Source organism: Apium graveolens, unplaced genomic scaffold, assembly GCF_009905375.1.
Source record: "Apium graveolens cultivar Ventura unplaced genomic scaffold, ASM990537v1 ctg2398, whole genome shotgun sequence".
Lineage (NCBI taxonomy): Eukaryota > Viridiplantae > Streptophyta > Magnoliopsida > Apiales > Apiaceae > Apium > Apium graveolens.
The window spans coordinates 10,084-22,829 of NW_027417637.1; positions in this window are offsets into that span (position 1 = coordinate 10,084).

Sequence of the window (12,746 nt, forward strand, 5' to 3'; positions counted from 1 at the left end):
GATGAACAAGAAAGATGTTGGAGTCAAGATTCCTTTTCTGGATAAAGATAATTACCATCATTGGAAGGTAAAGATGCATCTTCATATGCTTTCTCAAGATGAGGCCTATGTGGACTGCATAGAAAGAGGCCCTCATGTTCCAATGAGAGCTGCAACAGGAAATGAACCATCAGTTCCAAAGCCAAGGCATGAATGGTCTGATCCTGATCTTGAACAAGTCAGGAAAGATAAAAAGGCCATGAACATTCTGTTCAATGGTGTTGATGCAGATATGTTTGATAACATCATCAACTGCAAGACTGCCAAGGAAGTTTGGGACACAATACAGATAATCTGTGATGGTACTGAGCAAGTAAGAGAAAATAAAATGCAGCTCCTGATTCAGCAATATGAGCATTTTCACAATGAAGAAAGTGAGTCACTCACTGACATTTTTAGTAGATTCCAAAAGCTACTAAATGCTCTTAAATTGCATGGAAGAGTCTATCAGACTAAAGACTCCAATCTGAAATTTCTCAGATCTCTTCCAAAGGAATGGAAACCAATGACAGTCTCATTGAGAAACTCACAAGATTATAAGGAGTTTACTTTGGAGAGACTGTATGGCATTCTGAAGACCTATGAGCTTGAAATAGAGCAGGATGAAAGAATGGAGAGAGGAAAGAAGAAAGGAGGATCCATTGCATTAGTTGCTGAACTGGAAAATGAGAAGGAAGTGAAGATGGAAGCTGTGGAATCAACTTCAAAGGCCTGTGAAAGCAAGGGTAAAGGGCTAGCTGCAGAAAGTGAAGATTCTTTGAGTCAAGATGACATGGAGGACATTGATGAGCACCTAGCATTCCTTTCAAGAAGATTTTCCAAGCTCAAGTTCAAGAAGAACTTTGGAGCTGCCAAGCCAAATAGAAACATGGTGGATAAGTCAAAATTCAAGTGTTTCAAATGTGGCTTGGCAGGGCATTTTGCAAATGAGTGTAGAAAGTCAGATTCTAGTAAGAAGAGATTTGAGTCTGTGGATTATAAGCAAAAATACTTTGATCTACTCAAACAGAAGGAAAGGGCTTTTATTACACAAGAGAATGACTGGGCAGCTGATGGTTTGGATTAAGATGAGGAGATCAGCTATGTCAATCTAGCCCTTATGGCCAAGTCTGATGAAACAGAGACAAGTTCCTCAAGCAATCAGGTAATTACTACAAACCTTGCACATTTATCTAAAGCTGAGTGTAATGATGCAATAAATGACATGTCTACAGAATTGTATCATTTGCGTGTTACACTTAAGTCCCTCACTAAAGAAAATGCTAAAATCAAATAAAACAACTTGTTTTTGAGTGAGAGGAATAATGTGCTTGAGTCTCAGTTTGTTGAGTTTGAGAAACTAAAAATTGAGTGTAGAATTGCTAAGGAGGAATTAACTGAGTCCTTGAAAAAGGAAGAAATTTTAAAGAAGCAGCTCGATCGTGAACAGGAGGTGATTAAAGCATGGAAAACATCCAGAGATGTTCATGCTCAAATCACCAAGGTTCAAGGAATTGAGTCCTTTTGTGATGAAGCCTGGAAAAAGAATAAGGAGAAACTAGAACCTATTTTGGTAGATGGATTGCTGACAGATGTAGACTCGACGGATGATGAGGACTATCCGTCGGATAACAAAATGTGTTATCCGTCGAATGATAAAAATCCTCATCCGTCGGCTGTGAACAAACCCATTAGTAAAGCCAAATTAACCAAGCTAAATGAAAAGTATGGGTCTGTTTCCAAGAACTTTGTTTCAGGGGAGTCAAGTCAAGCCAAGAAAGGGAAGAAGGCTAATGTTGGTCACATGACTGTCAAACAGTTGAGTGACAGACTTGAGAAGATAGAGGTAAAAACAGAAACTAAAAGGAAAAACAATAGGAATGGTAAAGTAGGGATTAACAAACATAACAACTACACACCTGACAAATATGCTCCTAGAAAAATCTGTGTCAAATGTGGTAGTGTAAATCATTTGTCTGTTAATTGCAAATCTGCCATGCCTACTCCCATGTCTGTTCAGCCTCAATTCTCTAACATGAATGTCATGCCTCCTATGCCTGTTAATGCTATGCCTACACAGAACATGAATGCACAGTTTGCTAATATGCCATTTGCACCTAATCCATATTATGCTGCATACAATATGCCTCAAATGCCATTTAGCATGCCTTACTGGAATAACATGTTTGCACCAAGCATGCCATTTCCTGTTAGCCATAACATGCATAATAATTCTGTAGCATCTAGTGGTTTCAAAGGCCCAACCCAAATGACTAAGGAAGAATCTGAAATTCCTAAGTCAAATGAGTTAAAACCTAAGAAACAGAAGAAGAAAGCTAACAAGGCAGGACCCAAGGAAACTTGGGTACCAAAATCAACTTGATTTGATTTTGATGTGTGCAGGGAAACATAAGGAATCTTTGGTACTTGGATAGTGGTTGTTCAAGACACATGACTGGTGATTCTACCCTGCTCACAGAGTTTGAAGAGAGAGTTGGCCCAAGTATCACTTTTGGAGATGACAGCAAAGGTTATACTGTGGGATATGGCATGATTTCAAAGGAAAATGTCATCATTGAAGAGGTTGCCTTAGTGGATGGTCTCAAACACAATCTGTTGAGTATCAGCCAGCTTTGTGATAAAGGCAACTCAGTAACCTTCAACAAAGAAACCTGTGTTGTGATTAATAATCAAAACAACAAAGTGGTTCTCACTGGTGTGAGAAGAGGAAATGTGTATCTAGCTGACTTCAACTCAAATAAAGCAGAATCTGTAACTTGTCTTCTCAGTAAAGCAAGTCAAGATGAAAGTTGGCTATGGCACAAGAAGCTATCCCATTTGAACTTCAAGGCCATGAATGAGCTGGTAAAGAAAGAGCTAGTTAGAGGCATTCCTCTGGTGGAGTTTACAAAGGATGGACTGTGTGATGCCTCCCAAAAAGGGAAGCAAATTAAAGCATCATTCAGGAAGAAACTTGATTCAGCAATTGAAGAACCTCTGCAACTGCTTCACATGGATTTGTTTGGACCAGTCAATGTATTGTCAATCTCAAAGAAAAGATTTTGCCTAGTAATTGTAGATGATTTCTCAAAGTTCTCTTGGACCTATTTCCTAAAGTCCAAAGATGAAGCTAGTGAAATCATCATCAATCACATAAGGCAAGTTAACAATCATCTTGATTTCAAAGTTAGAAGAATCAGGAGTGACAATGGAACTGAGTTCAAGAACTATGTCTTGAGAGCATTCTGTGAGGAAAATGGGATCCTGCATGAGTTTTCAGCAGCAAGGACTCCACAACAGAATGGAGTAGTGGAAAGAAAGAATAGATCTCTTATTGAAGCTGCAAGGACAATGCTTGAAGAATCAAAATTACCAACATATTTCTGGGCTGAAGCTGTCAACACTGCATGCTACACTCAAAACATCTCTCTGATTAATCAAGCAAAATGCAAGACACCTTATCAATTGTTCAAGAACAAGAAGCCAACTCTGAACTTTCTTCATGTCTTTGGCTGTAAATGCTATATTCTGAGAAATCAAACTGATCAAAATGGGAAGTTTGATGCTAAAGCAGATGAAGGAATTTTTGTTGGATATGCTTTTGGTAAAGCATATAGAGTCTACAATCTAAGAACCAACATTGTTGTTGAATCTATACATGTTGTGTTTGATGATAAAAAGATTGAAGGACTAAAAGATGGAGATTACCATGAGAGCCTCAAATTCGACAATGTTGAGATGGTCAGTGAAGAAAGTGATGATGAAAGTGATCAAGAAACAGTGTCTAAGGATAATGCAGACAAATTTACTACAAATGAAGCACAAAACTCAACATCCGTCGAGTTACATAATGCTTCATCCGTCGGAAGGCAATCTGTATTATCCGTCGGAAGACAACCTGCCTCATCCGTCGGTACTCAAAATTCACCATCCGTCGGGTTATCAAAAGGAGCAGGAAGTCAAGGCAGATCACCCATGGAAAGCACCCCAATTTCAAATCAAAGATCCACAAACTCAGGGGGAGTTTCTAGCAATCAAAACTCAATCACACATCAAGACAACATTGAGGTCTCTTCATCTAGGGCTAATCTACCTCAACCAAGAAAATGGACAAAAGATCACCCCTTTGAACTGATTATTGGTGATGTTTCTTCCAGAGTTCAAACCAGGAGAGCAACTCAAGAAGAATGTCTATACAGCAGCTTCCTATCTAAGGAAGAACCAAAGAAGGTAGAAGAAGCCTTATTAGATCCTGATTGGATTTTAGCTATGCAGGAGGAGCTAAACCAATTTGAAAGGAATAAAGTATGGAAGCTGGTACCCAAGCCTAAAGGAAAGAATCCAATAGACACCAAATGGGTATTCAGAAACAAGATGGATGAAAATGGCATAGTAGTAAGGAACAAAGCAAGATTGGTTGCTAAAGGCTATTGTCAGCAAGAAGGGATAGATTTTGATGAAACATTTGCTCCTGTTGCAAGACTTGAAGCCATCAGAATCTTCTTAGCCTATGCAGCCCATGCCAATTTCAAGGTCTATCAAATGGATGTCAAAAGTGCCTTTCTGAATGGAGATTTGGAGGAAGAAGTGTATGTAAGTCAACCTCCTGGCTTTGAAGATCCAAATTTCCCAGAGTATGTCTACTATCTATTGAAAGCACTTTATGGACTGAAGCAAGCACCTAGAGCCTGGTATGACACTTTATCAAAGTTCCTTTTGGAAAATCATTTCACAAGAGGTACTGTAGATAAAACTTTATTTTTCAGAAATGTGAATGGCTCTAGCATACTTGTTCAAATTTATGTAGATGATATTATTTTTGGCTCTACAGATGAGAAACTTTGTAAAAAGTTTGCCAAACTGATGAAAAGCAAGTATGAAATGAGTATGATGGGAGAACTAACTTACTTTCTTGGTTTACAAGTTAAGCAAGTTAGTGATGGAATATTCATTAGTCAAACTAAATATATTTTTGATCTTTTAAAGAAGTTTGATCTAATGAATTGCACATCTGCAAAAACTCCCATGGCCACTGCAACTAAGCTTGAACTAAACACTACTGAAAAGTCTGTGGATATTTCAAGTTATAGAGGCATGGTTGGCTCACTTCTGTACTTAACAGCCAGTAGGCCAGATATAATGTTTGCTACATGTTTGTGTGCTAGATTTCAGGCTGATCCTAGAGAGTCTCATTTGATAGCTATTAAAAGAATTTTCAGATATCTCAAAGGAACACCAAACCTTGGCATTTGGTATCCTAGAGATTCTAGTTTTGATCTAACTGGTTATTCAGATGCAGATTATGCAGGTTGCAGAATTGATAGAAAAAGCACAACAGGAACCTGTCAATTTCTAGGAGACAAGCTTGTGTCCTGGTTCAGTAAAAAGCAAAATTCAGTTTCTACTTCTACAGCTGAAGCTGAATATATTGCTGCTGGCAGTTGCTGTGCACAGATTTTATGGATGAAAAATCAATTGCTAGACTATGGTTTGCAAGTTGAAAGGATTCCTATTTTCTGTGACAACACAAGTGCAATTGCCATCACTGAAAATCCAGTGCAACATTCAAGGACAAAGCATATAGACATCAAGTACCATTTCATAAGGGAACATGTAATGAATGGTACTGTAGAGTTACATTTTGTTCCAAGTGAGAAGCAACTTGCAGATATTTTTACCAAGCCACTGGATGAATCCACCTTTTCTAGGTTGGTAAGTGAGTTAGGTATGCTTAATTACTCTTGAATTTATCTGAATTATTCTTGCAAGTTGAAAAGAAGCCAGAAATTTAGTTGATTTTTAGTCTTGGATGAAATTTTGGCTAAGTCAAAATTTGTCTCTCGACGGATGACCATTATCCATCGGGTTGAGTCATCCGTCGATATACAAATTGTAAATAAAAATCAATTACTTTTCTGGAATATTTTAAAGCTCGACGGATAACATTTTATCCTCATCCGTCGAAGTGTCTAAATCTTAACCGTTAATTCCCTGAACATTATCCATCGAGTATACTTACAGTTTATAAGCATTACACGACGGATAATGGGTGGAATTTTTAAAGTTTATTTTAAAACGGTAATTTTAGGCAGTTTCTATTGGGTAATTTATTTCTCTTTATTATTTTTATCCGTTGAGTTTGAGCAAAGTATAAAAGCCTATTTCATTCTAATCATTTTCTTTTATCATTCTCAAATTCAACTGTCGTATTTCATTCTCTCTCAAGCAAAAATCCTCTTTCTCTTCAAGCTTTTCTTCCCTAACAATGGCACCCGTAGTAAAGATCATGTCACAGACTGGGTTCATCTATGAGAAGAACAACTTCACTGCCTTGGTCAATAAGGGGATTCAGCAATCTGAAGACTATCATAAGATGATGGACTTCGTAAAGAACTGCAAGTTAAGTTTTGCTATGCTAGAATCACCCACAATTTATTGTGAAGTTGTTGAGGAGATGTGGACAACAACAATCTACAACTCTACTGACAAAACCATCACTCTGACCATCAAAGGTAATGTTTTCTGTATCAATAGTGATGTCATAAAAGCATGTTTCAAGATTCCTGATGACAATGTTACTGCACCACACACTGACACTGATATTGTCAATATGCTAAATTCCATTCATTATGCACTTCCTACTGCAAAACTAAGTGAAATTAGAAGACTAGGTCTTAGGAAGGAATGGAGTTACTTGTGTGATGTAGTAACTAAGGTCTTTTTTGGAAAAATCAGTAATTTTGATTCTGTGAACATTTCCATGCTTAACATGCTATACATGCTAGTTACAGACAAATATTACAACTTAAGTGATCTGGTTGTGTATGAGTTAGGTTATAAATTAGGTGACTTAGCCAAAAGAGGAAAGAATATTTACTATGCTAGATTTTTTATGCTTTTGGCTAACCATCTTTGTGAAGAGATTGTACTTGAGAACCCAACCAACAAATTAGCATGTTGGGTTCAAGAGAGAAGAATCATTGCAGATTTGAACAGAGCCAACCATCACAAGGATGTGCCAATGTTCTATTTTCCTGTAATGCTGGCACCTCAGGTAAGTGAGTTAAGTTCATCTACACTCTCAACTATTCCAATCCCTTCTATTTCTTTGACTTCAGGCATAGCTATGGCAACTGTGACAATGACCAAACAGTTGCCTACCAAAGCTGCCAAAACAACTACAATTCTTAAATCCAAATCAAAGAAAACCCCCTCTGGTATCTCTCAAAAGGTACCAGTTGAAAATTCTACCAAACACAAAGAGGGGAGTGTGAAGGAGGGTAAGATAGGTGAGGGAAGGGGTGAACATCAAAGAAACCCCAAGGATAAGGTTGTAAAGATAAGTGAATCCCAGCCTAGCCACACTGCAGTTTCCCAACAAACTGCAGTGCTTAAAAAGGACAGAAGCTCACTTCTAGCTGCATCCTCCCAAAAGGATGTGGCTATTGAACAAAGCTCTCATCCAAGATCACAGGCCAAGAGGGTTGGGGACACAAGCCTACACCAAACTTACACTAGAAAGAAGAAATCCAAAACAATTGGGGATGCACATGACACACACTTAGTGCAAACTGGTGCTAAAGACACAGTCCCTGCACCTTCTCAAATTCAGATTGATGTGGCTCCAATAAATATGGAGTCACAGCCAAAATCTCTCTTGATAGAAGCCACTGAAACACAATACTCACCAACCAACTCACTGGAAGTGGACATGATAAACACTTCAATTCCTGATTCCCCTTCTTTAACTCTGTTGGGGAAGCCAAAATCTAGTGCAAGTGAGCATCATCTTTTAGATGATTTGTTGGCTCACTTGCCAATTCTTTCTGATTCTATTGTGACATATGTGCCTCAAATAACTTCAATCAACACAGAGTCAACAATAGTTTCTCTTCCCACCTTATTCATTTCTACTCTCTCGATGGATATTGCTCATCCGTCGAGTAGTGATTGTATCCCGACGGATAAGCTTAACAGCAGTTATCCGTCGGATAGCTTTACCACTCACCCGACGGATATCATTTATCCATCGAGTGTCTCTGCACAACTTCAAACTTTAATAATTTCAAGTACAGAAGATTTGGTGGTAATACAATCACTCTTAGGACTGAGAGAGGAGAGTGTATTGAGTGAGAGGCTGGGTTGCTCCCAGGCAAAAGGAGAGGAAAAGAGTGAATCTCAGCAATCCATTCATTCAGGATTGGCAAAAGTGAGTGAGAGGAGTCCCACCTTAGTAGGTGAAGGTGAGGGTGTGAGGGTGGGGAGCCAGGGTGAGACCCTGATGCAACAAAAGAGAGATCATGAGAGAAAAGCAGGTACTGGAGCAATAAGGATGGAGCCAGCCATTGCTAGTGAGTCAATGATTGTGGATGATGCTGAAAAGGAAAGACAATTTCAGCAACATTACAAAGCTGTAATTGATAACATTTCCTTGGATGCTGACACTTTTACTCACCCTGTTTCAGCCTATCAACTGTTGGCTGCTCAGGGCAATGTGGAGGCAGAGCAGACTTTACACTTAGTGCACACCACAGAATCTCTTCAAAGAGATAAAGCTGCTGTCAACAGGATGCCTCCTCAAGCTGGAGAGCCATCTGAAGAATTTGGAGTAAATTCTGATGATGATGACTCTAGTTCTTTGAATGGAAGCATGAACTTAGGGGGAGCTGAAGGCCAAAGTTCTGCTTTAAGTTTACCTGAATGGGCATGGGCAAAGTACTTTACACCAGGACAATTTGAGGTGTCTTTGGTAAGACAAGTAACAGCTATTCAGCAAGCCCTTCAGAAGTTTCAGATGCTGGTACCAAGGCTGTTCTTAAAGCTCATCTAGACTCCTTGCACTTAATGAAGATCCAACACTCCAGACAGAATATCAGTATGGATGAATTGAAAAAGGAGATAGCTGACTTAAAGACATACAACTCTGAGAAACTGGATTCACTAATGCCATATGGTACCATGCATGATTTATTACAAAGGTTGAGAAGAGAATCAGATTCTGAAAAGAAGATAGCCAAACTGGAGACCAGAGTTCAAGTTATTGAGAATTCAGTGGCCCTACTTCTTCAAAATCAACAGACTCAGACAAATCTTCTCATGCAACTGGCTAAAGCACAAGGCCTAACTCCTTCACTTGATGATAACAAAAAGGGGAAGAGAGAATCAAGTAAGGGGGAGAAAGGACCAACTAAGGGGGAGAACATTGTAGTTCAAATCAGCAAAGTAATTGTACCTTCAATTACTATCTCCAAGCCACCAGTTGCAGATGGTATAGATCTCATAAATGCAGCAGCAAGTTTGAAAGATGCTGATAAAGAAGAGTTGACTCTGATCAACTGGAAAAAGATTGATGAGGAAATACAGAGAAAGTTTCAATTAGTCAAGGAACCAGATCAGTCAGCAATCCATCACTCTCATGTCAAGCCAATCAATGTGAATGAGATGAGCATGAACTATCTGGAGAAAGGACAATCTTCCTGCATCAAGACTACAAAGGCTGAGATGATTCTTAAACCATGGGCAAACTATCCAAAGTCATCTTTGAAGAACCCTATGGATACTGTGTATGAGACACCCAAGCCTGATGAAAAGAAGCTTCTGTCAAGATCTATTCTTCTCTACAAAGATCCAGCTGATTCAGCCTCAAGAGAGAGAATTGCAAAGATATTCAGAAATGGGAAGGAAATTTGTGTGGTAGCTGGACATCCACAATTTGCTCAAGCAAAGGAAGAAGAAAAAGCCAGATTGAAGCAGGAAAAGAGGCAAGCTGCTCTAGATGCAAAGAAGTCTAAACAAAAGAAAGAACAGTTTGCTATCTTGACCAAGCTACAGGCTGTGAACTTTTCTCAACAAATTCCTTCTCAACCAACTCAAGCTACTGGATCAAAGAAGAAGATTGAAGAACAGAAGAAATCTCCAAGAAAGAAAGTATTGGCTAAAAGAACAAAAAGAAAGTTGGATGTTGTTAACAAGGAATTGGAAGATCAATTTCCAATGGAATCCACTAAAGCTGAAACTCAAGCATCAAAGCCCTCTGTGGTATTTGAAGACATAAGGGTGGTAGACCCCTACAGGAACATACATGGAGAGCCTATTGTGCCAAAGGATGAGCCAATAGAGTGGGATAAATTACCAATTACTGACTTCAACTTGCCAATTCTCACCAAGCCAAGAAGGACAAAATCAAGGGCAGTCAAGAAAGTGAAGCTGTCACCTCTCAAATCCAAGGCAGTAGTCAAAGCTCAACCCAAGATCAACAAGGAAGACTACTTGTACTTGTGTGACATCAAGGAATTTTCAGACCTAAACCTTTATCTGGAGGAGCTGGATGAGGTAAGGGCAATTGATGCATACAGAAACCTACCTGAAAGGTTGGTATTCAAGTACAAAGGAGGAAGGGAGATTCAGTGGCCTCTTCACAGGATACTTCAAGAAAGCCAAGCTGTGTTGATCAAAGTCTATTCATCCTTCAAGAAAAACTTTGGGTTTAATGTAACTGCAAGAAGATTAGTATTGAAGAAGATTGAAGAGCTAAGGAGTGTTAGAGCCAAAGATGCACTACCCAAAACTCTTATCATCCCATACACAGGGAGAAGAGTGCATCTAAGGCCCTACTGGCTGATGGAATTCATGGATGACAAGGGTGTGAGAAGATTCTTCAGACTAGAAGACCAATTGAGTATCTCTAGCAATGAGACTCTTTTGGAAATGCAAGAAATGTTAGATCTCTCAGAATCTGATGAATTAGAATTCCACAGACAGCTCCAGAATCAAATTGAAGAAAACAACAGAAAGCTTGGAAGAAGATCCAGACCTTCAAGAAACTAGAAAAATCTGCTCAGGCTAGAGGAGCATCTTGAATTGACTGTGAGCCAAACCTTGTATACCTTGTTTAAATTGAAGCACTTTCAGTTTTATCTACTTATCCTTAAAGATATATGTTTAGGATGTTTTGTTATCATCAAGTGTCTCTTAATTTATGGCTACAATTCCAGTAGACATAAATTGGGGGAGATTGTTGTGAATATGTTGTGCACTTGATGATTACCTAAACAAAACATCTAAGTAGATTTTACTTAGTGAAATAATGTAGCACTCGACGGATAAGAATTATAGTCCCGACGGATAACTCAGTTTGAGTACCGACGGATGAGTAATTTATTATCCATCGAGTGAGTAGCTTATATAATGATAAGTTTGTAGCACAGTGTTGTATGCACCTTTGTATAGAATCTGTAGTAGCATATAAGTCATGTTGACTTTGACTAGATATGCAGAATAGGTTGATTAACTGTACATAAGCAATGTCTTGTAATTCTGTATAAGTGAAATGAAGTCAAGTGCCAAAATAGCTATCAACGGATGCTTAACAAAGCTTCGACGGATGATCAAATGACTTTCAACGGATGTTCAAAATAGCAGTCGACGGATGATCAATTAAGACATCGACGGATGATCAATTAAGTCATCGACGGATGATCTAAAAGTCGACGGATGATAATATCAAGATTCAAACATCAGTTGAACAGTGAAAGCTGACACACAGCCGTCGAGATTGGATACAAACACTGTGGAAGCCTATTAACTGGGTAATAGAGGACGAAAAGCAGCAAAGATCAAGACTGTTAGATTTTATATTTATTCAGTTCTTTTGACTCTGTAATCTTGGTAATATATATAAACCAAGAGAGTAGCAAATATAAAGATAACTAAGAAAACTAAGTGAGCTTAGAAACAAATACAGAGAAATCTTTGTAAGCACTATCTTTAGCATTTCCTGTGTTCTTAGTTGTTCTATCTTGTAAAAGCAGCTGTGAGCATTTCTGCACACAGAGTTCTCTCGATATATTAATATATATCTCTGGTGGAATTGTTTAAATCCACCAAAAAGTTTTTAAAGACTCTTGTTTTTAATTACTCTTGTTTTGATTCATTAAAGTTTATATTCCGCATTGTGCTAATCAAAACAGATATATCTATAATCGAGTTGAACATTTTTATTAAAAGAAAAAGATAAAGAATTCCATTCAACCCCCCTTCTGTAATTCTTGCTATATTGTTAAGGGACTAACAATAACATAATGCGTTGATCGATATAATGTCATCAGAATAAAACAAAATATGTTATCTATTTGGCTTAAAATAAAATAATATTTAACCAGAGCTAAAAAAAATTAAAAACAAACTAAATGTAATTAGATTGTTGATATAACTGGGTTAAGGCTAAAATAAAATAATATATATTATTGATCTACGCCAAAACTAAAGGTAATTCTTATATTATTGATCCGTGTTAAAATAAAATTAAAGTCTACCTAATTCGTTGTTACGTATAATGTAGGGTTAGGATTATGGGATAACTAGGATCCGACCCTAATAATTGAAATATTAAAAGTTTGATTGCACATCTGTGTGTAAAATGTTCGGGTTTATATAATTACGGTTTTTTTTTTCAATTTCTGTAATATCCAAAACTATTTAAATAAAATTAAAATAGAGATGATTCCTTAGTCAGTATAATTACGTGAGACTAAAATAGATCAATACATGTTATTCATCCGGGCTAAAAAAAATTATACAATTGATTCATGATAAATCAAAATTAAAATAAGAAAATAATTATCCCAGCTAACATAAAATAATATGTACTTTTATCTGGGTTTATCATTGACACATAAACTTTTTATCATTGATCCGGAGTTTAAACAAATTAACCCAAAATAAATTTG